This window comes from Macaca mulatta, chromosome 5, assembly GCF_049350105.2.
Source record: "Macaca mulatta isolate MMU2019108-1 chromosome 5, T2T-MMU8v2.0, whole genome shotgun sequence".
Taxonomy (NCBI): domain Eukaryota; kingdom Metazoa; phylum Chordata; class Mammalia; order Primates; family Cercopithecidae; genus Macaca; species Macaca mulatta.
In genome coordinates, this window is record NC_133410.1 from 16,496,279 (window position 1) to 16,520,487 (window position 24,209).

The following is a 24,209-nucleotide window of genomic DNA, read 5'->3' on the forward strand; positions in this document are numbered from 1 at the left end:
TAATACAATCAAATCTCAGACCTGTCAGAGAGTTTGTCTGAGCACTGTTTCCTGGAAGGGTAATTTTAAAGTTCTATTTACATTAAAATAACCTCCATCTCAACTCTCAAGGCCACTTTCTACTGCAATTGACCAGGGAGGTAGAGATGCATTCCAACAGAAAGAAATCAGAATGAATTTGGCTGACGCTTAATCTCCCACTTTTACCCTTTCCCATAAGGGAGAAATAAAACACAAAACTGCTTTTTAAATTCTGTCAGGGCCAAGTTTGAATATGTGCGCTGTCATCTCAGCCTCATGCACATGAACTAAGAATCCTGGAAGACACATCTCAGATCCTCTGTGCCCACCATCTTCCTGGCATAAAGATAAACACATTTAAACTGAGTAGTATTAACTGGATGCTAGAACCATCTCACACATTAAAAACATAAAACCCCCACGCTCAAACACTTCTCACTGCTCCTCCTCGTCCAATTTCCTAGTTTCGCTGCATATTTTACCACTTAAGACTTGAATAAAGGCATATATCACTTTTTCAACTCTACCTCTGTCTTTGGTCCGTGAGAAAGTTCAGAACAGGTCCATGGTGACCAGAAGTCATCCATCAATCGTCCCACTCACTGGAGCCAGGCTGAATCTCACGCAGGTCTTCAGATGTGTTAGGCTTTCTCTTGCCTGTGGTCTTCATCTCTGCTACCCTTCTGCCTAAAGCAGGACTTCCTGCCTTCCTCCTCCTAATTTTAATAGGCTCGTTAGCTAATGCCTGCTCACCATGCAAATTTCAACTCAGGAAGCCCTTCCGGAGCCTCCTCTCTGCTCCAGGGTAGGTCAATTGTGTTCCCATACCACCTGTGCTTCCCACCCTGCTGGCACCATGAGGACACAGCACGTAAGCCTACAGCCTCTAGGATGGCTGCTTTGGGTTCAACAAATATAAATTCTCTTCTATCTGATTCTCTGGTTGGAAAAGTGGCCTTGGATGAAACCATGCTTTGCAGGACAGTCACAAATAGGGCTTACAAAGGATCGAAAGGAGGTGAGTCCCTCATCCAGGTCTAACATTACATTATGGAAAACTTGCTGCATGTCTTAAGCATGTGCTAATGCTTACGACAGTACTTATTAAATCATCAAACAGTTATAGAGGGTAGGTGTGGTTATGCCCTTCCTAGATGGGAAAACTGAGGGTCAGACAGGTTAGGAAGCTGTCCCCAGATGTCAGCAGTGGAGCTGGGTTCAAACCCAGGACTGACTCTGAACTCACACACTCCTCACATGCTGTCTCTGAGCGAGTATCCATTAGTCCAGAAGTTTCCCACCACTCTGGTCAACCCAACGACTCTTGCACAGAGTCCCTTACACAGTTCCCCTTTCGGAATGTGTTTGTTATATTATTTAAGATATTCCATTCTGCTAGAGAAAATCAGAAATACAAAGAAGAATAAATGAAACAAGTATAGAAGCAAATAACTTATGAGACAGAATTAAGCTTATGAGGCAGAATTCATTAGATAGGTTAAGTGTATATAAATATAGGGTGACATCTTAGCATACATTAAATAGAGCATGTGTCTGCTGAGCTTAGAAAGAGATGGAAAGACCCAGAGGTAGCAAATATTTGAGACTCACCAAATATACATAAGGCACAGGAGTTTCCAAATAGTCATAATATATTCAATATACATGAGGCACTCAATATTTATGAGAACTGAAATCAGCCATCCATTGCTGACACCCATTCCAGCCCCACAAGTCCTCTGCCAAATGAAATCCAGAGCTGCTGGCAAAGTCAAGGATGAGTTACCACCATGGGCCAGGTGTGACTGCCCCTGAATCTCCCAATAGAACAAGTTCACTGTGTTGGCCCAGGCACTTTTCACGTGCCAAGCTCCTTGTTCAACCTCAACTCTGATCTTGTAACCTAACCATCAGCAGGAAGACTCATGTAGCAGAGAGTTGAGGCTCTGCATTGCCCACTGCACTTTCTCTCTCTGAGCCCACACAGCAGCTCGTGGTCCTTCTCTTACTACTATCAGTTAGTTGGAGTTAGCATCTGAAGTGACATCTATTTGCTATCCTAAAATCTAAATTGTTGGTTCTCACCTCTGGCTGTAAATCAGAATCACTGAAGAACTTTTACAAAATACAGGTGTCTGAACTCTACCCATATGGATTCTGATTTCATTGTTCTGGGAGAAGAATGAGGCATTGACAAATTCTAAGAGCTCTCCAGGTGATTCTAATATGTAAGCAGGATTGAAGGCCACTGGTTGAGATGATCACTATAGGGGACTAATAGGGACCAGCTGATCACTATAGGGGCCTAATAGGGACCAGCTGTTGACATGAAGCTAGAAGAAATGATTGGGCCGGTTGAGCCAATCTCTGGTGGCAAGAATATTAGATGGAGTTCTGCATATTCCAGGGTGCAGGAAGCGTGGCCATTTTTCCCTGTTTGCACCCTCTCCTATGTCCATTAACTACCCACCTCACTCTTCTGGCTTCAAACTATGTGTTTTAAGCTAATATACTAAACTATGTGATTTAAGCGTCTTAACTTGGTCCTTGAGCCTTTCGGTTACACGAGCTTTGTGATAGCTGGTCTTGGAGTTAGCATTGTATGAAGATAATTTCCCATGGGATACCTTTGGGCAATTCTTTTCCCCTCAGAGGATGTCCTCGACACCAGATTTAGGAAAGCAAGCAACAGATTTGGAGTCAAGTCTCCTGCATTTCAGAATTATCTCAGCTACTAACCTCTTCAAGCTTTCATTGGCTCTAGATCTGTCGAATGAGAATGCTAATCCTTCACTCGTAGGATTGTTGTCAAGGTTAAATAATGACAGAGATAAAAATGTTTTGCAAAACTGTTGTCACTTGTATGACTTTTGTTGTGACACGCAGACATAATATTTTTCTTAATTTATATCTCAGCATTGAAAGAAATCCTAATTCCAGTCTTTTGGTGACAGGCTTACTCTGACTTGGAAAAATGAGAGTCCCAAGGATTTAGCAGGACTGGGGATGTGCCGCAGGTCCTCATTCCCTCAGGGAGGCCACAGAGATGCAGTTCACAGCATTGGCACCGTTGGGAGGAATGCCTACTCAGATCAAGGTACAGACTATTTCCATCTCTCTGGAAAGTTCCGTGAAGAGACTCCCATTACCAGCCAACACTCCACCCACCCAGATAACACTATGTTGACTTGTATCTGCACATATACATTTAGCCTCTTCTTGAATTCAACATCAGTGGGACTAGAAGGGATCCCACTCTTTTCTCCAGACTTCCTTGCTCATGGCTCAGCCAGGCAGGACCAGAATGGACTCAGAAGCTGCAGCATAGCTGAGCTGCAGTGGCTGAGACAACTGCTCGAACCCCAGCTGTGATCAATAATTGATTGCAAGGATGATGTGCGGACATGAATCCCGGTGCCCTTCATCAGGCCGGGCAGCTTCAGGCAGTGGACCCAGTGCAACCTGTTCATAATTTTAACACATTTCACATGCACAGTTTGTTTCACCTCTCAAATAAATTAATTATGGAGACTTTAAAGGATTTTCAGAGGGAATCTCATTACTAACTGCACATTCTGCCCTCCCAATCAATAGTCTTTTCATTTTTATGCAGCAAGTGGAAGAGAAAAAGGGGATTAAAAAAATTTCTTCCATTTCATCATATCCAGCTTTGGCATTTAATAGGTTCTCTGAAACATGCTCAAACTCTCAATTCCCACCGTGTGATACTGGGCAAATTAATTAACCTCTCTGAGCATCACCTTTAGAATACCTCCGCCTTGAATGTCCATCACCCTTGTTGACCACATGAGAAACTCCTATTCATTCTACAAAATCCTACTGCATGCATAAAAGGCAGAAGTTTGACATGGTGATATCACACTTTAGAGTCAGACAGTCCTCCTAGATTCAAATGTTGCTTCAACTTACTAGCTAAGGTGACTATGGTCAAGTTTCTTAAGCCTCAGTCTCCTCATCTACAAAATGGTATCAATATACATGAGTCACATGTAGTTATGAGGAATAAGTGATAGAATGCATGGAAAGCCACTTAGCACAGGCAGGGCCGGACATATAATATATGCTCAATACCTATTGGTTATTATTGTTATTCATTTATTCTTCAACTATGTAACACAGACACCATGCTTAGGTAGAAGCCTTCCATGACCCATTACCCCAATCCAAACCACCTCTCTTGACTGCATTACCTCTCTGCTTTGTGCTCCTTCTAATAACATTTGGGTCACATTCTGTTTTATATTTAGTGGAGTGGACTGTCTCCCTCTGTAAATGCTGAGCTTGGAGCGGGCAGGTAGCAGTCTCATTTGGTTTTGCACTCACAGAGCTTAGTAGGGTATGTGGCCCACAGCAGACACTCACGTTGGTTGAACAGTTGGCATTTAAAGCCTCAGAATACAGGCTGGTGCAAGGTGCTACAGGAGCGTGGAAGAAAAAGAGCCTAGTATATATCACGGGGTCATGCAAAAGTGCTAGAGAAGGTGTCATCTAAGCCAGATCTTGAAGGATGAGTTGGAATTAGCCAAGATACAGAAGGAGAACTGCACAGCTGGAGAATTCCCTGAAAAATGCTGCCACAGGTCCTGAGTCCTGGCTCTCAGTGCCTGGGAGAGCAAAGCTGCAGAAGAGGCCTCCACCATGCAGGTGACTGTAGTCACAGCACCTAGGGGTGCCCCTGGCAACAGACACTCCATGAGCCTTCAGACTAGAGATGAAGGTGGGAGCCAGATCCTAGGGAATCTTGGTGTACTCTAAGGAGCAATGAGGTTACAGATGCTCCTCAACTTACAGTGGGATTACATCTCAATAAACTCATCACCAAGTGAAAATACCCAACATTATAGCTTAACCTAGCCTACCTAAAACATGCTTAGAACACTTACAGTAGCCTACAGTTGGGCAAAATCATGAAACACAAAGCCTATTTTTATAATAAATTGTTGGATAGCTCATATAATTGACTGACTACTACACTGAAAGGGAAAAACAGAATGATTGTATGGGTACTCCAAGTATGGTTTCTACTGAATGCGTATTGCTTTCACATCATCATAAAGACAAAAAAATATTAAGTTAAACCATCACAAGTCGGGGACCATCTATATTTTGTGGGGGACAAAGGTGCTCCTGGAGAAACACATTCAGACTTGTATCTTAAATCCCTCAGGAAACTAGTAGACTATGGCCTGTAGGGGAGGTGTTGAGGCTGGAGACTGCAGGAACGGTGAGAGTGGCCCCTGCCTGCTCTGCCCATTGTCATATCTCCCAATGACTGGCATGTGGCAGATGTGCAGTAAGTATCTATGGAATGACCAAGGAAGGCATATCTAAGAGCCTGGCCTGGAGATCACTTAGGAGAAGTCCCTGTCACTGAGAAGCAATAAGAACCTGGACCAGGGCTGTCCAAAAGAACTTTCTGTGGTAACGGAAATGATCTGTGTCTGAGCCAATTAATGTGGTAGCCACTAGCCACATGTGGTTACTGAGCTCTTGAAATGGGACTAGTGCCACTGAGGGACTGAATTTAATTTAATTTATAGCAATGCGCCACTTCTCTGATATGAATTTTCTGTATTAGTTCATTTTCATACTGCTTTAAAGAACTACCTGAGACTGGGAAATCTATGAAGAAAAGAGGTTTTATTGATTCAGTTCCACAGGCTGTCCAGGAAGCATGGCTGGGGAGGGGTCAGGAAACTTACAATCACGGCAGAAGGTGAAGGGGAAGGCAGCATGTCTTATGTGACCAGAGCAGGAGGAAGAGAGAGCAAAGAAGGAAGTGCTACATGCTTTTAAACAACCAGATCTCATGAGAACTCACTCATAATCATGAGAACAACAAGGGGGAGGTACACCCCCATGATCCAATCACCTCCCACCAGGCCCCTCCTCCAACACTGAGGATTAAATTTAAGTATTGATTTCCCCCTCTTGGAATGGGTCTATTTACCCAATACCTGTACCCCATTGTATCTCAAAAGTAATTAGCTTGTTTTTTATTTTACAGGCTCATAGGCAGAAGGCACTTGCCTTGTCTCAGATGAGACTTTGGACTTGGACTTTTGAGTTAAGGCTGGAATGAGTTAAGACTCTGTGGGACTGCTGAGAAGGCATGATTGTGTTTTAAAATGTGAGAAAGACATGAGATTTGGAAAGGGCCAGAGGCAAAATGATATGATATGGACACCCAAATCTCATGGCAATTGTAATTCCTAGTGTTGAGAAAGAGACCTGGTGGGAGGTGATTGGATCATGGAGGCAGATTTCCCCCTTGCTGTTCTCATGATACTGAGTGAATTCTCACGAGATCTGATTGTTTAAAATGTGTAGCACCTCCCCCTTCACTCTCTCTCTCCTGCCACCATGTGAAGAAGGTGCTTGCTTCCCCTTCACTTTCTGCCTTGATTGTAAGTTTCCTGAGGGCCCCCCAACGATGCTTCCTGTACAGCCTGCAGAATTGTGAGTCATTTACAGCTCTTTTCTTTATAAATTACCCTGTCTTGGGTAGTTCTTTTTTTTTTTTTTTTTTTTTGTGAGACGGAGTCTCACTCTGTCACCACACTGGAGTGCAGTGGCGCGATCTTGGCTCACACTAACCTCCACCTCCCAGGTTCAAGCAATTCTCCTGCCTCAGCCTCCTGAGTAGCTGGGATTACAGGCACATGCCACCACGCCCACCTAATTTTTTTGTATTTTTAGTAGAGACGGGGTTTCACCATGTTGGCCAGGCTGGTTTCGAACTCATTACCTCAAGTGATCCACTCATCTCAGCCTCCCAAAGTGCTAGGATTACAGGTGTGAGCCACCGCACCCGGCCAGTTCTTTATAGCAGTGTAAAAGCAAACTAATACACTAACCATTCATCATTTTATTTTAATGAGCTTTGTAGACTCATCTAAATACTTTTATGTACCATTCTTGTGCACAAAAAGTAATATATATGTAAAATAAATTATTTACGGTATTAATTAAAATGCTTTAAATCTGTGTTAAACTCTGCTAAATCCCTTTTTGACTCAGACTGGGTAATGTCTATTTTTTCTTTTCCCATATGATATCACACTCTGTGCCATCAAATGCAGTGATAATATAGCATTTCTTGAAAGAGTGCTGCACTACCGTCTCTGAAGGTATTATTTGGAACCACTGACACCCATCCTGCAAGTCTTGGTGCTGAAACTACCTTTACCAAGAGGTATCAATGGAAAGTTTTCAAACACAAACCTGCATTTATATTCATTCCTTGAAAGACCTTGGAATAAAGACCAAGTCCACAGCTTTATGAGCAATGACAACTACATCTCAACAGCCATTTGGCTGACATCTATTGTAACATTCTATTGACTGTGAGACATAACCCGAAGTTAAAATACAAAAAATTGCTCTCAGAGCCAGTGAAATTTAGTATGTGCCAGGCGCTTTCATTCACATTCAACTGATATCCTTTATACTTCTGTGATGAAACAGACACTACATTAGGCACCAAATTACATCAAGAAATAGGCTGTAGAATGCCCTGAAGTCAAGAGACTATAGTATCTTATAACCCTCACAAGAACCCTGCAAAGATGACAAAGATACCCCCACTTTACTGATTTTTTAGCACATTTTACTAGAATCCCCATTGTGCAAACAACTCTAAGTACAATTTTGCTTTGTAGGTTTTATAATTTAGTGGTGGAGCTTAGATAGCACACCTGGTATTCCTTACTTTTAAACATACATGAAACCCACTAAAAAAGTAAAAGTAATTTTAACAATTTAAACAATTTAAAACAATCCAGAACTGAACTGAACAGAGGTTTGGCTGTTTCCACATAAAGGTTTTTACCAATTCTTTTAAAAATGAATTGTAGATAAATATCAAAGGCCCACTGTATCATATCTCTTGCACAAAAGTATGCTTATACTAGCTGTATCCAGTTATTATTCCAATGTGTGAGTATAGACATTCTCAACTGAACTATTTTATAGTCACCAAAGGACGCCTTACATATTTCTGTAAACAGAAAAAAATATTTTTGATAGCAACACTATAGAGTAGCAGTCAGGAGCACAGACTCTAAAGCTAGGTTGCCTGGGTCCAAATCTTGTGCTGCTCACCAGATGAGCGACCTGGGCAAGTTATTTCTCTTGTCTATACCTCAGTTTCCTCTACTGTAAAGTGGAGATGATGATGATGATTGTATCCCTCTAGTAATCTGTTTGAGTATTAAATTAGTTAATGTGCATAAAGCATTCCAAACAATATATTGTATATAGTCAGCACTATATAAGCATTAGCCAAAATTATTCTTATACCCAGATAATTTTTAGATCTCAGTTGGTGTCCAACAGTATTACAGTCAAGATCCCAGTGCCCAGGAGTGATTGAATCAATGAATGAATGAATGAATGGATGTTGCTTTTACAAGGGGCATTTCTGGGTAAGGGAGCAGCACGTTGTCTTTGCACTAATTGGACAAATACTCTGACCACCCTAGACATGCACATCAGCAAGTGAGTTCTTGAACCATGAGAACTAAAGAGAACTCAGAAATCATTTTGTCACTTACATAAAATCCAGTTCCAATTTTAAAATATCCTGTTTATAAAAGCTCAACTCTGAGTTCACTTAACTCTGAATGAATATTTAAACATTATTTTCTACAGTGCCTCCAAAGAATTAAGTGTCTTCAGAAGAATAACTTTCAATTAATACTCAACAAGTAAAAGGGAACTAGTTAAGATCGACACCCATTTTTTCCCTTACTTTATAATTAATGGAGTGATTGCTTTGCTTTGGCAACTACAACTATGAAAAAAAAAAAAAACAAACACAAGCTTCAGGGTTGGAGACTGGGAGAAGTGTGTGAAATACAGAGTTCTACTTACATATTCAGTATTCTACAGTCTCTTCTCATTTTTCCTGAGGCTTTGTTTGAAAGCTTCTGCCTTTGCTCCATTTTCACCCAATTTGCTGAGAACAATGATTTCAGCCTTCTGAATTTGTTTTGGAGGGAATTGAGAGTGAGCATGTTGCAGCTTTTAGAAATGTTTAAAAAGAACTGTCTCTCGGCTTCTATCAGGGGATTAAGGGAAGCTGGGAAGCTGTGCTGTTCGGAGCTGCATGGAGGAGCTGGTGAACCAAGGGACAAGGGGAAGGAATGTTATAACTTAAAAGTTATCAGGGAGAATGGAAAATGAAATTCAGTATTGGATCATCACAGGTAGGTAAGAAAACCCCAGTTCTGATCTGGTACTTGGGTACCAGTAGACACAGTTGGTCTTGCCTGCCCAGCATCCATTCCATCATCTTTACTTCCCTTTGCAGAGTTCCTCATGCCTCACTGTCAGCTTGTAGATATCCAGTGGAACTGATCACTCTCATCCCTAGAATGACCATATAATTTATCTTCAAATTTATGGCATTGTGAGAATAAATGTTTTTAAAATCGTAATTATGTAATTTTTGAACTATGTAGTGACCAATAAATTGATTTTATTAAACGGATGGGCCTATGAAAAGTCCTCTTCAAAAACTATTTTCAAAAATACATTTTTTCCAAAAAATAAAACATATGCACAACCATTAGAGTAAAATATGAGGTGGGGAAGAGGGACATCAAATTTTATTTATATTGATTTTCTGAAAATTAAAAATAAGCAAAATAATTATTCTTCACACATCATTAGGTATTTCAATCAATTTCTTTCTTTTTTTTTTTTTTTCGATACAAGATCTCACTCTGTTACCCAGGCTGGACTGCAGGGGCCCGATCATGGCTCACTGCAGCCTCAATCTTAGTCTCAAGCATTCCTCCCACCTCAGCCTCCTGAATAGCTGAGACTACAGGTGCATACCACCACATTCGGCTAACTGTGTGTGTGTATATATAGAGATGGGATCTCACTATGTTTCCCAGGCTGGTCTAGAGCTCCTCAGCTCAAGCAATCCTCCCATCTTGGACTCCCAAAGTGCTGGGATTACAGATGTGAGCCACCATGGCCGGCCCAATCAGTTTCTTAACCATATCTGTCTCTAGGACAATGTCAAGGGTATTTTCTGAAGAATTAATGATCATTTTTAATATTTTCATAAAACTGCATGCACTATGACACTGGTTGAAAGCTTGAATAGACTCTCTTATCTGTAGATTCAAACATTTCCCATATCTAATTGTTGATAAGTAGTAAGGAAAAAAGTATGCCAGGCTGAAGAAGAGTTTTTTTGGTTTTTTTGTTTGTTTACTGTGGATATACTTTAGTCTTTTTTGTTTACAACTGAAAACTCTTGGAATTCAAAATTAACATCCTTGCCAGTGAGCTTCTTATAGACACCAGAAAAAGTCTCAACTCTGTGTTCCACAGTGTTCTGCTGTGTTTGTCTGAATGAACCTTCATAAGCCGGCTGCCATCCAGTTTCAGGCAGATTCTCTTGTGCACAATTTCACTTGGGAAAACCAAGTCCTCAAGGAGGGGAATATGCATCGCTGTCAGAGTACGACTCCTGGGACGCTTTTGCTTATTTTCTGTATGGCTTTTTTGAGTTGCCTTAGGCAGAATTCTCCTCTGAATAATAAAAACAACATTCTTCCCCACTGAACTTTTTCTCCAGTTCATGTACTAGCCAGATGTGGATTTTCTGGAAACACTCAGTTGAGGAACAGGAATAAAGATGATGATAGCTTTCTGACCACCACCAACTTCAATTTACTTGGCTGCCATGATATTCAGCTCCCTGAACTGAGCCTGAGGTTCATCTCCAGCTTCAGAAGTGCCTGGAAGAGCTACTCTCGAACATATTCAGCTTCTTGCAGCTGGGATTCATGATCTTGGTGCTCGAACTGAACAAGTCCTCTTTGCTGAGCTGGGGCTTAAGAAGGTGCCCAAGTATTATAAAAGGCTTCTCAAATTCCAGCAGCCTGAAGAGATTTCTTTAAATCCAACATCAGCTTAATTACAAAAATTTTGCAGTTTTTTCATTATGCATATGTTTAAAAATTATATACAATTGACAGGAAAGCTCTATTTTGATCCATAGAATATCACAGCCTATTCAGATGCATTTCTGAATTATGTGTATAGTACAACCAATTCCATGTACAATTTTCCTTGATAGGTTTCAAATTTAGTTTTCAAAAGTTGTTTTACCCTGACATCATGTTTTTCCAAAAATTGTAAATGTATTTATTACCCTAAATAATTTTATCTTCAATGTTGATCTTTCTAACTTAATCTACAACATCCATAATAATGTCAAATGTTTCACCATTAATAGAACAAATTTCCAAATTTAGTTTGTTTTCAATAATTGGGTGAACAATGTAAACCCATATAGATATTAACTAATTCTAGAAGTTAACTTTTCTATCTGAACCATCTCAGAACATGGATATAAAGCTGGCACCCATTTAACTGTCTGCAAATTTCTTTTTAATGGAGACAACACACTAACAGCTATCGTATTACTTTTTGTATTGCACAAGAAAACTTGGTATAAACAATGAGCAAACTGAATTTAGAAGAGCAGTCACTTGATCTAGAAGAAGAGTCATAATTCGGCCAGGTGCGGTGGCTCACACCTGTAATCCCAGCATTTTGGGAAGCCAAGGCGGGTGGATCACGAGGTCAGGAGATCAAGACCATCCTGGCTAACACTGTGAAACCCCATCTCTACTAAAAATACAAAAACAAAATTAGCCAGGTGTGGTGGCGGGCACATGTGGTCCCAGCTACCCAGGAGGCTGAGGCGGGAGAATGGCATGAACCCGGGAAGCAGAGCTTGCAGTGAGCCAAGATCAGGCCACTGCACTCCAACCTGGGCAACAGAGCAAGGCTCTTGTCTCAAAAAAAAAAAAAAAAAAAAGGAAGAGTCGTGATTCACAGAGGGATAGACAAAAGCACCTATGGCCATGGCACGTGTTAATTTATCATTGTAAGTCACAATCTTAAAATAACTACCAACACTGGAAGTAGATCCTGATGCTCCCATAGACTTGTGCCTTCTAGTTTTCAAGTGGTTAGTGAAAATATTATGCCCTCTCCCATACCTATGATAAAGCTATGATAAAGTCAATAAATATCTTGTACAAGTTAACCTTTATCATCAACTTTCTTGTGGGTTTTTTGTTTGTTTGTTTTTGTGGTTTTTTGTTGTTGTTTGTTTTGTTTTGTTTTTTTGAGACTGAGTCTCACTCAGTTCCCCAGGGTGGAATGCAGTGGCGCAATTTCGGCCCACTGCAACCTCCACCTTCCAAGTTCAAGTAATTCCCGTGCCTCAGCCTCCTGAGTAGCTGGGTTTACAGGCACGCGCCACCAACGCCCATCTAATTTTTGTATTTTTAGTGGAGACGGGGTTTCACGTTGGCCAAGCTGATCTTGAACTCCTGATCTCAAGTGATCCACCTGCCTCGGCCTCCCAAAATGCTAGGATTACAGGCATGAGCCACTGCACTCGGCCTATGGTCAGCTTTCTTGAGAAATTAACATTCGTTCATTAATTTTTCAACAAACAAGCACATTTTTTAACTCACTGATGTTAAAATAATATTAAAAGTCATTGCAAAATAGAAAAAATATTACTAAACAATGAAACAAATAGTTGCAGATTTCACCACACAGTAATTGACAAAAGCACTGTGGCAAGAACATTCAGATTATTTTCTATTATAATGCAAGCCATTTGGAGGAAATGAGTGCACGGCATAGAGAATATAATGTGTACTACCGCCCAAGACCAAAAGAATTTGCAAGCCCAAGCTGCTCTTCCCTAAGCATCCAGCTTACTGCCCTTGAGAACAGGTATTAGTTATTTTATGCCAGGGTCCAGACAAGAGAGTCATCACGGCTGGATGACTTTTAGATTTAACTACGGACTAAACTCAAGCGTCTTCACTACATGTTTCTCTCATATGACCGGAGTCATCTATGGCAAAAGGTGGAAATACAAAGTAGGGGTCTACCAAACCCATTTCCATGTATTTTTAATGTCACTATTAATAACATTTTATTAAAAATAAAGAAATCAGGGTAAATGCTAAACCACCCAAGAAAGACAACAGGCACAAACTTAGACCCTCTCCTACAAACCAGAGCACATGATCATCAGAGAGACAGGCGCCTCCTAGCCTGACCTATCAGAGCTCTGCAGCCTCCTGGCCACAATGATTGGTTCCAAGTTGAACACATGACTCTTGTTGAACCAGTAAGAATCAGCTCCAGATCTTTTGCTGGGAATTTTTTTTTTTTTTTTTTTTTTTTTGAGATGGAGTCTAGCTCAGTTGCCCAGGCTGCAGTGCAATGGCACCATCTTGGCTCACTGCAACCTCCACCTCCTGGGTTCATGCAATTCTCCCGCCTCAGCCTCCCGAGTAGCTGGGATTACACTCAGCTGGGATTACTGCCTGAGCAAGGCCCAAGACAGGAATGAAAACGCGTTTGTTAAGCCATCTTATGATGTACACAGTGCTTTTCATAGTGCAGCTATCACTCCAGGCCCATTTTAAAGGCTTGAGCAGTTGAAAAGGACAAAGAGATGATCTGCTGGTCAACAAATCTCAAATATTTACCTAGCAGGGATGGTTTAACATACACAAGTCAATAAATGTAACACATCACATAAACATATGATCATCTAATAGATGCAGAGAAAGCATTTGAAATCCAGCATCCCTTTATGATAAAAACTCTCAACAAGCTAGATATAGAAGGGACCAACCTCAAAGTAATAAAAGCCATATATAACAAACCTACAGCCAACATCATCCTGAATGGGGAAAAGTTGAAAGCATTCCCCATTAGAACAGGAACAAGACAAGGATTCCCACTTTCACCACTCCTGTTCAACATAGTTCTGGAAGTTCTAGCCAGAGTTAATTAGGCAAGAGAAAAATAAAGGGCATCCAAATTGGAAAGGAGGAAGTCAAACCATCGCTGTTTGCAGATGAGATGATTGTATATCTAGAAAATCCTAAAGACTCCCCCAAATAATCTTAGATTTGATGAATGAATTCAGTAAAGGATCAGGTTACAAAATCAATGTATACAAGTCAGTATCACTGCTATACACCAACAACAACCAAGCTGAGAATCAAATCAAGAGCTCAATCCCTTTTTACAGCAGCTGAAAAATAAAGTAAGAAAGTAATGTAGGCCTGGCACAATGTCTCCCGCCTGTAATCCCAGCACTTTGGGAGGCCGAGGTGGGTGGATCACGAGGTCAAGAGATCGAGACCATCCTGGTCAACATGGTGAAACCCCGTCTCTGCTAAAAATACAAAAATTAGCCAGGCGTGGTGGCACGCGCCTCTAGTCCCAGCTACCTGAGAGGCTGAGGCAGGAGAACTGCTTGAACTCGGCAGGCAGAGGTTGCAGTGAGCTGAGATCTCACCACTGCACTCCAGCCTGACAGAACAAGACTCCATCTCAAAAAAAAAAAAACTGAAGTAAAATACCTGAGAATACACTTAACCAAGGAGGTGGAAGATCTCTGTAAACTACAAAACACTGCTGGAAGAAATCATAGATGACCCAAACAAATGGAAATCCATCCCGTGCTCATAGACAGGAAGAATCAATATTATGAAAATGACCATACTGCCCAAAGCAGTCTACGGATTCAACGCAATTCCCATCAAAATACCAACAGCATTTTTTACAGAACTAAAAAAAAATTCTAAAATTTATATGGAATCAAAAAAGAACCCAAATAGCAATGGCAATACTAAGCAAAAAGAACAAATCTGGAGGCATCACATTACTGAACTTCAAATTATACTACAATGCTATAGTTATCAAAATAGCACGGTACTGGTATAAAAGTGAGCACATAAACTAATGGAACAGAATAGAGAACCCAGATATAGAGTCAAATATGTCCAGCCAACTGATCTTTGACAATGCATACAAAAGCACAAATTGGGGAATTGACACCTTATTTAATAAATGGTGCTGGAAAAACTGACAAGCCACAAGAATTAAACTGGATCCTCATCTCTCACCTTACATAAAAATCAACTCAAGATGGATCAAAGACTTAAATATAAGACCTCAAACTATAAAAATTCTAGAAGATGAAATTGAAAAAACTCTCCTAGACATCAGGCTAGGCAAAGAATGCATGGCAAAGACCCCCATAAGCAAATGCAACAAAACCAAAAATATATAAAGGGGACCTAATTAATGAAAAAGCATCTGCACAGCAAAAGAAATAAGCAGCAGAGTAAACAGACAACCCACAGAGAAAATATTTGCAAACTACACATCCAGCCAAGGATCCAGAATCTGCAAGAAACTCAAACAAATCAGCAAGAAAAAAATAATAATAATCCCATTTAAAAATGGGCAAAGGACATGAATAGACAATTCTCAAAAGAAGATAAATAAATGCCCAACAAACATGAAAAAATGTTCAACATCTCTAATCATCAGGGAAATGCAAATCAAAACCACAATGAGATACCACCTTACTCCTGCAAGAATGGTGACTATTAAAAAGTCAGGAAACAATAGATGTTGGCGTGGATGCGGGAAAAAGGGAATGCTTATACACTGCTTGTGGGACTGTAAATTAGTACAACCTCTATGGAAAGCAGTATGGAGATTCCTCAAAGAGCAAAACGTAGATCTACCATTTGATCCAGCAATCCAGCTACTGGGGATCTACCCAGAGAAAAAGAAGTCATTATATGAAAAAGACACTTGCACACATGTGTTCATAGCAGCACAATTCACAATTGCACAGGTGTGGAACCAACCTAAGTGGCCATCAACTATTAAATGGATAAAGAAAATGTGGTATAGATACACCATGGAATACTACTCAGCCAGTAAAAGGAATGAAATAATGTCTTTTGCAGCAACTTAGATGGAGCTAGAAGACATTGTTCTAAGTGAAATAACACAGAAATGAAAAACCAAAAACTGTATGTTCTCACTTATAAGTGGAAGCTAAGCTATGAGTATGAAAAGGCATACAGAGTGACATAATGGACGTTAGGGACTCGGAAGGGAGAAGGTGGGAGGGGAGCTAGGAATAAAAAACTACATATTAGGTACAATGTACACTACTCGGGTGACACAGGTGCACTAAAATCTTAGAATTCACCACTAGATAATCCATCCATGTAACCAAAAACCACTTGTACCCCAAAAGCTATTGAAATATAAATAAATGAGGTAATGAGGAGAAATAAATATTCAGAACTTTGAATCGTGTGTGTGTGTGTGTGTGTGTAGCACTTATTGAACCCAAGTAACTCTCCACTCTCCTGGATGCCATGCAAAATAAAAACAATGAAGAAAAGATCTTTGGCTTTTAAGGAATTTAAAGGCAGAGTTGAGTGCATGAGATAGAGAAAGCATGGGAGCTAGACTCGCTTTATAATAACTCACTCATGTGATAACTAACCCGCCTCTGCAAGAAGGACATTAATACATCCATGAGGGCTCCACCCTCATGACCCAATCACTGCTTCTTAGGCTCCACCTCCCAATGCTGTTGCATTGGGGATTAAGTTTCCAACACATGAACTTTTGGGGGACACAGTGAAACCATAGCAGTGTGATTCTGGCTTTAACTGCAGTTTCCCTCATTAGAGAACTACTGGATCTTTAGGGAAAGAAATGTTCCAGTCCTGATCCAGTTGCGTGTGTTCTTTGAAGTTCCCTGTTTACTGGCATGTCAGGCTACCTTGCACCATGTTTCACTGGCTAATTGAGGAGCACTCTCTGTTTCTCTGCCACTGCTCAAAGGCTTCATCGTCATCTACATTTCTAAGCTGTAGTTTTTATTACCCCTCATTTGATACCTCATAGATCTGTGCATTGGTGGAACTTATGGAGGCTCATATTTCTCCACTCATACTCCGTAAAATTTCCTGCTGCTGCAGCCTCTTTCTCTCAGCTGTCAGGTCAAGGACTACATCAACAATGGGTTTTAGTAAAAAGAGAACACTTTCCAAACTGTTCTTAAGTTTCCCAACTTTTGAAATGAAAAAAAAACCAAATCTATTATTACTTACTGGGTTGTGCTATCAAATATCCCTTCACCATCTGCAAAGGTCAGGGTTTTGTTTTCTAACAATATATTGCCCACTTATTAGGATGATAGTAATCAATTGTAAATGTCACTGAAATGGTATAGACAGTAAATGCCACGGAAATCTACAAAAGAGAACTCTCACTTCCTGAGTAGACTTCCATTCATTTGCTCATTTATTCATTCAATGAATATTTATTGATAATCTACACACATCAGGCACTGAGCTAGGCACAGACATGGCCTCTGCCATCGTGGAGCTTTTAGAGACATATAGAAAATAGTCACACAGATATGGAGATAATAACAGTGTGGTAAGTGCAATGCAAAACAAAACAAAAGAAAACAAAAAAAAAGATGCAAAGAGCTATGAGAAAAAAAACAGCCAGCATGGGAGTGAAATTTAATTTGGATTTAGAATGAAAGTAAGATTTAATTGGGCTATAGGCAATACACAAGATTTATTATGATCAGAGTCTAACCAACAAAGAAAATGATTGAGTGTTGAGGCCTCTCAAGAGAGTCCCAAATAGTTAAAGACAATTATGATGACTTCTAGGTACCAGCAGGTGGTGACCCCTAACAGGTCAGGGGACAATAATGTCCCAAGATGAGCCCCTCTCAGAAACTTGGGACCTCTTCTGACACAGGTTTGATACTCACCTTCTGCTCAGATTCACTCTCACCAGTGGAGTACCCCAAACTGTGATGCTGGCGAATCTTTGTTTTGGTGTTGAAACGGGAAAAGTTCCCTTATCCCCCTCGCAGGGCATGTGATGAGTGGCTCACTTCTTCGGTGCCCCACTGCTCAAACCCCTAGGAGGAGCATGCAGACGGGCTGGTGGGTCCCCAACCTCTAGCAGTGTTTATAGAGTTGAATGTTTACAGCTCCTGAGGCCTCAACGGGCATGTGTTACAGGGTGGTCTTTTAGTTTAGCCATTTGTAGGTGGCTTGTGTTAGTCAGCTCAATTAGACCCCCCTGCTGTATCATGAGAACAGAGGGCTTTCTGTATCCCGGGATTTCTTGCCTTGGTGTACTGGAAGAACGGGAGGACACGTGGGCTTGGAGAATGAGTGCAACGTTTATATTGAGTGCGAGTAGCTCTCAGCAGATGGGGGAGCCAGAAGGGTGATGGAGTGAGAAAGTGGTTTTATTCCCAGAGTCAGGCAGCTCAGTGGCCTAGGCTCTGCTCCAACCATCCCATCCAAACTCTGAGCCGTTCCACCGGTCAACAGCCAGCTGGTGTGCTCTTTCTTAGGTGTGCTCCCCTCATCGACCTCTCAACGTCCAACCACTTGGGTGTTCTTCCGCCAATGTGTTCCTCTTTGCTTCCAGCCACATGTGTCTCTGCCTGCTAGGGTCTCAGGGGGGTTTATAGGCACCAGATGGGGGTGTGGCAGCCCAGGATGGTCTTGGGAAATGCAACATTTGGGCAGGAAAACAGAAATGACTCTCGTCATCTAGGTCCATGGGCATGGGCCCCAGGAGTGGAGCCCTAGCCAAGACCACGCCCTTCCCTTCCCAGCACTTCCCTTCCCCGCTTCTGTATCAGTAACACTCTTTGAGTACACAAGCGAATCCATCCAGCGTCCTTGTGTACCAGCATAGGAGTGGGTAATAATAAGGGAAGTCTTGAAGAGAGTCTCATTTGGTCAGTCACTGAGCCCAATTGGCCAGTTACTGAGTAATGATCCCAATGTTCTTTAACCTGTTGTTGAGTACATGGGAAAGGATTGGGCGAGGCTGCCTTTTTCTCTGCCCAGGACCAGCAAAGGGTCAAACAGGAAGGGGGCAGTGAGCATCAGATCTTAAATCTAAAATTTCCTCTCAGTAGCCCTATCCTTAATTAAACCAAGTGCACAGTGTTTCCTTACTGCAGGATTTCCTCATGTCTTTTTATGCCTTTGTTTATTGTGAATTTCTAGGAAAGGAGTGTTTTATGCAGTGTTTTCTAATCTTTTTTTTTTTTTCTTTTTCTTTTGGAGATGGATTCTCGCCCTGTCACCAGGCTGGAGTGCAGTGGCGCGATCTCGGTTCACTGCGACCTCTGTCTCCCAGGTTCAAGTGACTCTCCTGCCTCAGCCTCCTGAGTAGCTGGGATTACAGGTGTGTGTCACTACACTCGGCCAAATATTTGTATTTTTAGTAGAAACAGGGTTTCACCATGTTGGTCAGGCTGGTCTCGAACTCCTGACCTCGTGATCCACCTGCCTTGGCCTCCCAAAGTGCTGGGATTACAGGCGTGAGCCACTGCGCCCAGTCGTTTTCTAATCTTCTATGACCACTGCGTTAGGTTGTACACTGTTTGCCGTGCTTCCGGTTTCTTTCACTAAAAGAAGAATATACATTTCTACACTGATGAACTCAAGTGAAAGGGCAGAAGTGATTCATATCACTTACTGTTGTCATGTCTGGCAAAGCTTTAAGAGTCAGCTCACGTCTCCTCTTGTCTCTTTCCCTCTGCCATGGCAGTCATCAATATTCCAGAAGCAGCCTAGTCCACATACAGAGTCCCGGAGTGAAGATGATGTAGAACAAACTTGCAGTCATGGCACCATGAACAGGTTGTATGTATAAAAAATAGGTCCTTGTTGTTTAAGCCACTGAAGTTCCACCGTCATTTGTCATCACAGCATAACTAGCCTGGCAGTTCTCAAAGTGCAGTCTTCAAACTCCTGTGGGTCCTCAGACCCTTTCATGGTATCCATTAAGTCAAAACTTGTTTCTGTTTTGTTTTGTTTGATATGGAGTCTCACTCTGTGGCCCAGGTTGGAGTGCAATGGTGCAATCTCTGCTCACTGCAACCTCCGCCTCCTGGGTTCAAGTGATTCCCCTGCCTCAGCCTCCCCAGTAAGTGGGATTACAGGTACGCACCACCACACCAGGCTGATTTTTGTACTTTTAGTTTGTATTTTTAGGTTTTGTATTTTAGTTTCACCATGTTGGCCAGGCTGGTCTTGAACTCCTGACCTCAGTTGATCCACCCATTCGGCCTCCCAAAGTGCTGAGGTTATAGACATGAGCCACTGTGCCCAGCCAAAACTATGTTTGCAATTAATAATACTGGGACATTGTTTGCCTTTTTCATCATGTTGACATTTACATGAATGATGTAAAAGTAATGGTGGGTCTCCATACATTTGTGTTGCCATGAAAGAGTATCTGAGACTAGGTAATTTACAAAGAAGAAAAGGTATATTTGGCTCATGGTTCTTCAGGCTGTACAAGAAGCATGACACCAGCATCTGCTGGTGAGGGTCTCAGGCTGCTTCTACTCATGGTGGAAGGAGAAGGGGAGCTGGCTTGTGCAGAGATCACGTAGCCAGGAAGCAAAAGAGAGGGGAGGTTCTAAGCTTGCTATAAATAACCAGCTCTCTCAGGAGCTAACAGAGTGAGAAGTCATTCACCTCCCACCCAAGGAAGGCCTTAACTTATTCATGAGGAATCCACCCTTGTGACCCAAACACCTTTACTGCACCCCACCTCCAACACTGGGGATCAAATTTGCATTATGAGGGTTGGAGGGTCAAATATCCAAACTATAGCAATGGGTAAAATGTCTAGTCCTTGTCACAAATCATAGTAGATTACCAAACTGTACTTAATAGCCATTGTAGTTTTCACCCCCATGCAGTCATAGCTTTTTTTAAATGCAAAAGTTCTTGCCAGGAACTGTGGTACATGCCTGTAATCTCAGCACCTTGGGAAGCCAAGGCAGAAAGATAGCTTGAGCCCAAGAGTTTGAGACCACCCTGGGCAACATAGCAAGACCCCATCTCTTTAATAAATAAAACATTAGGCATGGTGGTGCATCACTGCAGTCACAGCTACTTGGGACACTGAGGTGGGAGGATCATTTGAGCCTGGAAGCTTGAGGTGCAGTGAAACATGATTATGCCCCTGCACTCCAGCCTGAGTGACAGAGCAAAACCTTGTCCCCAAAAATTAAAAAATAAAATCAATAATAAATAAATAAAATGTAAGTTTTGCCTTATCACTTAATGCAACAGAAAAAAAAGACTAATTTTTTTAAATCTCACTTTTGAGTACACATCTTCTTAATATTTTTTGTGATGAAATATAATGTAGACATAAAGCTCTTTCACTACATACCAAAATACTGTGGTTTGTCATGAGAAAAAATACTTACGATTGTTTGAGCTACAAACTGAATTAGCTACTTTTCCATTTTTAAAAAATTTCTTATTTATAAGGATGACTGACAGACAAATTACAGTTATTCAGACTTAATTATCTGGCAAACATATTCTTGCTAATGATAAACTTCAGATTTTCAAGTGAATCTTAGCATTTTGGAAAACTTTTATCTGACACTGTGAGCTTGGTAGCTGCTAATACTTAAATAATTTTTTCCTAATGAGATCAGTGGTAATGTGAATGAATGTGGATTTTTTCATATTATATAAGAAAATGTGGGCCAAGCATGGTGGCTCACACACGTAATCCCAGAACTTTGGGAGGCCAAGGTGGACGGATCACTTGAGGTCAGGAGATCGAGACCAGCCTGGCAAACATGGCGAACCCTTGTCTCTACTAAAAATACAAAAATCAGCTGGGCATGGTAGCGCGTGCCTGTAATCTCAGCTACAGGGAGGCTAAGGTAGGGAAATCACTTGAACCTGGGAGGCAGAGGTTGCACCACTGAGCCAAGATTGTACCACTGCACTCCAGCTTCCAGCTTGGGCAACAGAGCGAGACTCCATCTCAAAAAAAACAAAAACAAAAACAAAAACAAAACAAAGAAAAGAAAATGTGCCACAACAAATTAGGCTTCAAAGAAGCATACCTCAAAATAATAAGAAACATCTATGACAGACTGACAGCCAACATCATGCTGAATGGGCAAAAGCTGGAAGCATTCACCTTAAGAACGAGAGTAAGACAAGAATGCCCACTCTCACACTCCTATTCAGCATAGTACTGCAAGTCTTAGCAAGAGCACTCAGGCAAAAAAAAGGAAAGAAAAGGCATCCAAATAGAAAAAGAAGAAGTCACATTATCTTTCTTCTCCGGCAATACGATTCTATACCCAGAAAACCTAAGAACTCCACGAAAAGGCCCCTAGAACTGAAAAAGGGATTTTGGTAAATCAGGATATAAAATCAGTGTACAAAATTAGTAGCATTTCTATACACCAATAATGTTCAAGCTGAGAGCCAAACAAGAACACAATCTCATACACAATAGTCACAAATAAAATAATAAAATAAAATAAATACCCAGGAATACATCCAACCAAGGAGATGAAAGATCTCCACAAGAAGAAATACAAAACACTGCTGAAAGAAATTATAGATGATACAAACAAATGGAAAAACATTCCATACTTATGCACTGGAAGACTCAATACCATTAAAATGGTAATGCTACCCAAAGCAATCTATAGATTCAATGCTATCCCTATCAAACTACCAACATCATTTTTCACAGAATTAGAAAAAAAAAAAACTATTCTAAAATTCATGTGGAACCAGAAAAGAGTCCAAACAGCCAAAAAAAAAAAAACCTGGAGGCTTCACATTACCTGTTGTTAAACTATGCTATACCACTACAGTAACCAAAAGAGCATGATACTGCAGGGTACAAACACACACACATAGACCAATGGAGCAGAATAGAGAACCCAGAAATAAAGCCACATGCCTACAACCATATGATCTTCTACAGACACCACAAAAATAAACAATGGGGAAAGGACTCCCTATTCAATAAGCAATACTGACATAACTAGGTAGCCATATTCAGGAAAATGAAATTGAACCCCTACCTTTTACCACATACAAAAAAATTAACTTAAGAATTTAAATATAAGACCTCAAACTATAAAAATCCCAGACAAAAACCTGGGAAATACTCTTCTCAACATTAGCCTTGGCAAAGAATTTATGGCTAAGTCCTCAAAAGCAACTGCAACAAAAACAAAAATTGACAAGTGGGATTTAATTAGACTAAAGAGCTTCTGCACAGCAAGAGAAACTATCAACAGAGTAAACAGACAACGACAGAATGGGAGAAAATATTTGCAAACCATGTATCCAACAAAGGTTTAATGTCCAGGATCTGTAAAGAATTTAAGTGATTCAACAAGCAAAAAACCAAATAGCCACATTAAAAAGTGGGCAAAACCAGCCTGGGCAATATAGTGACATCCTATCTCTACAAAAAAGGAAAAAGAAAAAGAGAAGAAAAAGAAAAGAAAGAATATTTTTAAATTAGCCAGGTGTGGTGGCATGTGCCCGTACTTTTAGCTACTTGGGAGGCTGAGGTGGGAGAACTGCCTGAGCCCAGGAGGCTGAAGCTGCAGTGAGCCCTGATCACACTATTGCACTGCAGCCTGTATGACAGAGTGAGACCCTATGTCAAAAAGAAAAACAGTGGACAAAGGACATGATAGACACTTCTCAAAAGAAGACATACAAGCAGCCAACTAGCATACAAAAATTGCTCAACATCATTAATCATCAGAGAAATGCAAATCAAAACCACAATGGGATACCATCTCACACCAGTCAGAATGGCTATTACTAAAACATAAAAAAAATAACAAATGCTGGCAAAGCTGCAGAGAAAAGGAAATGCTTATATACGGTTGGTGGTAATGTAACTTAGTTCAGCCACTTGGAAAGCAGTTTGGAGATTTCTCAAAGGAGTTAAAACAGAATTACCATTTGACCCAGACATCTAATTATATAACCACAGGAAAATACACTGTTCTACAAAAAAGGTACATGCACTCTTTATGTTCATTGCAACATTGTTACTATAGCAAAGACATGGAATCAACTTAGGTGCCCACCAAAGGTGAATTGGGTAAAGAAAATATAGTACATAGACACTATGGACTACTACACACTCAGAAAAAAGGATAAAATCATATCCTTTGCAGCCACATGAATGCAACTAGAGGCCATTATCCTAAGTGAATTAGCACAGGAAGAGAAAATCAAATATCACACAGTCTCATAAGTGGGAGCTAAACATCAGGTATTCATGGACATAATAGACATGGAATAATAGACTATATTAGTCATTTTTCACACTGCTATAAAGAACTGCCTGAAACTGGGTAATTTATAAAGGCAAGAGGTTTAATTGACTCACAGTTCAGCATGGCTGGGAAAGCC

The 24,209-nt window shown here is 40.9% G+C and overlaps 1 long non-coding RNA gene and 1 pseudogene across 1 annotated transcript in view; both read right to left on the reverse strand.

The window, feature by feature from the left end:
- Nucleotides 1-24,209, reverse strand: part of LOC144341129 (uncharacterized) — a 303,995-nt gene that overhangs the window by 271,989 nt on the left and 7,797 nt on the right. The gene's annotated exons all lie outside the window — the stretch shown is intronic.
- On the reverse strand, nucleotides 10,286-17,835 carry LOC106998272 (small ribosomal subunit protein eS7 pseudogene; annotated as a pseudogene).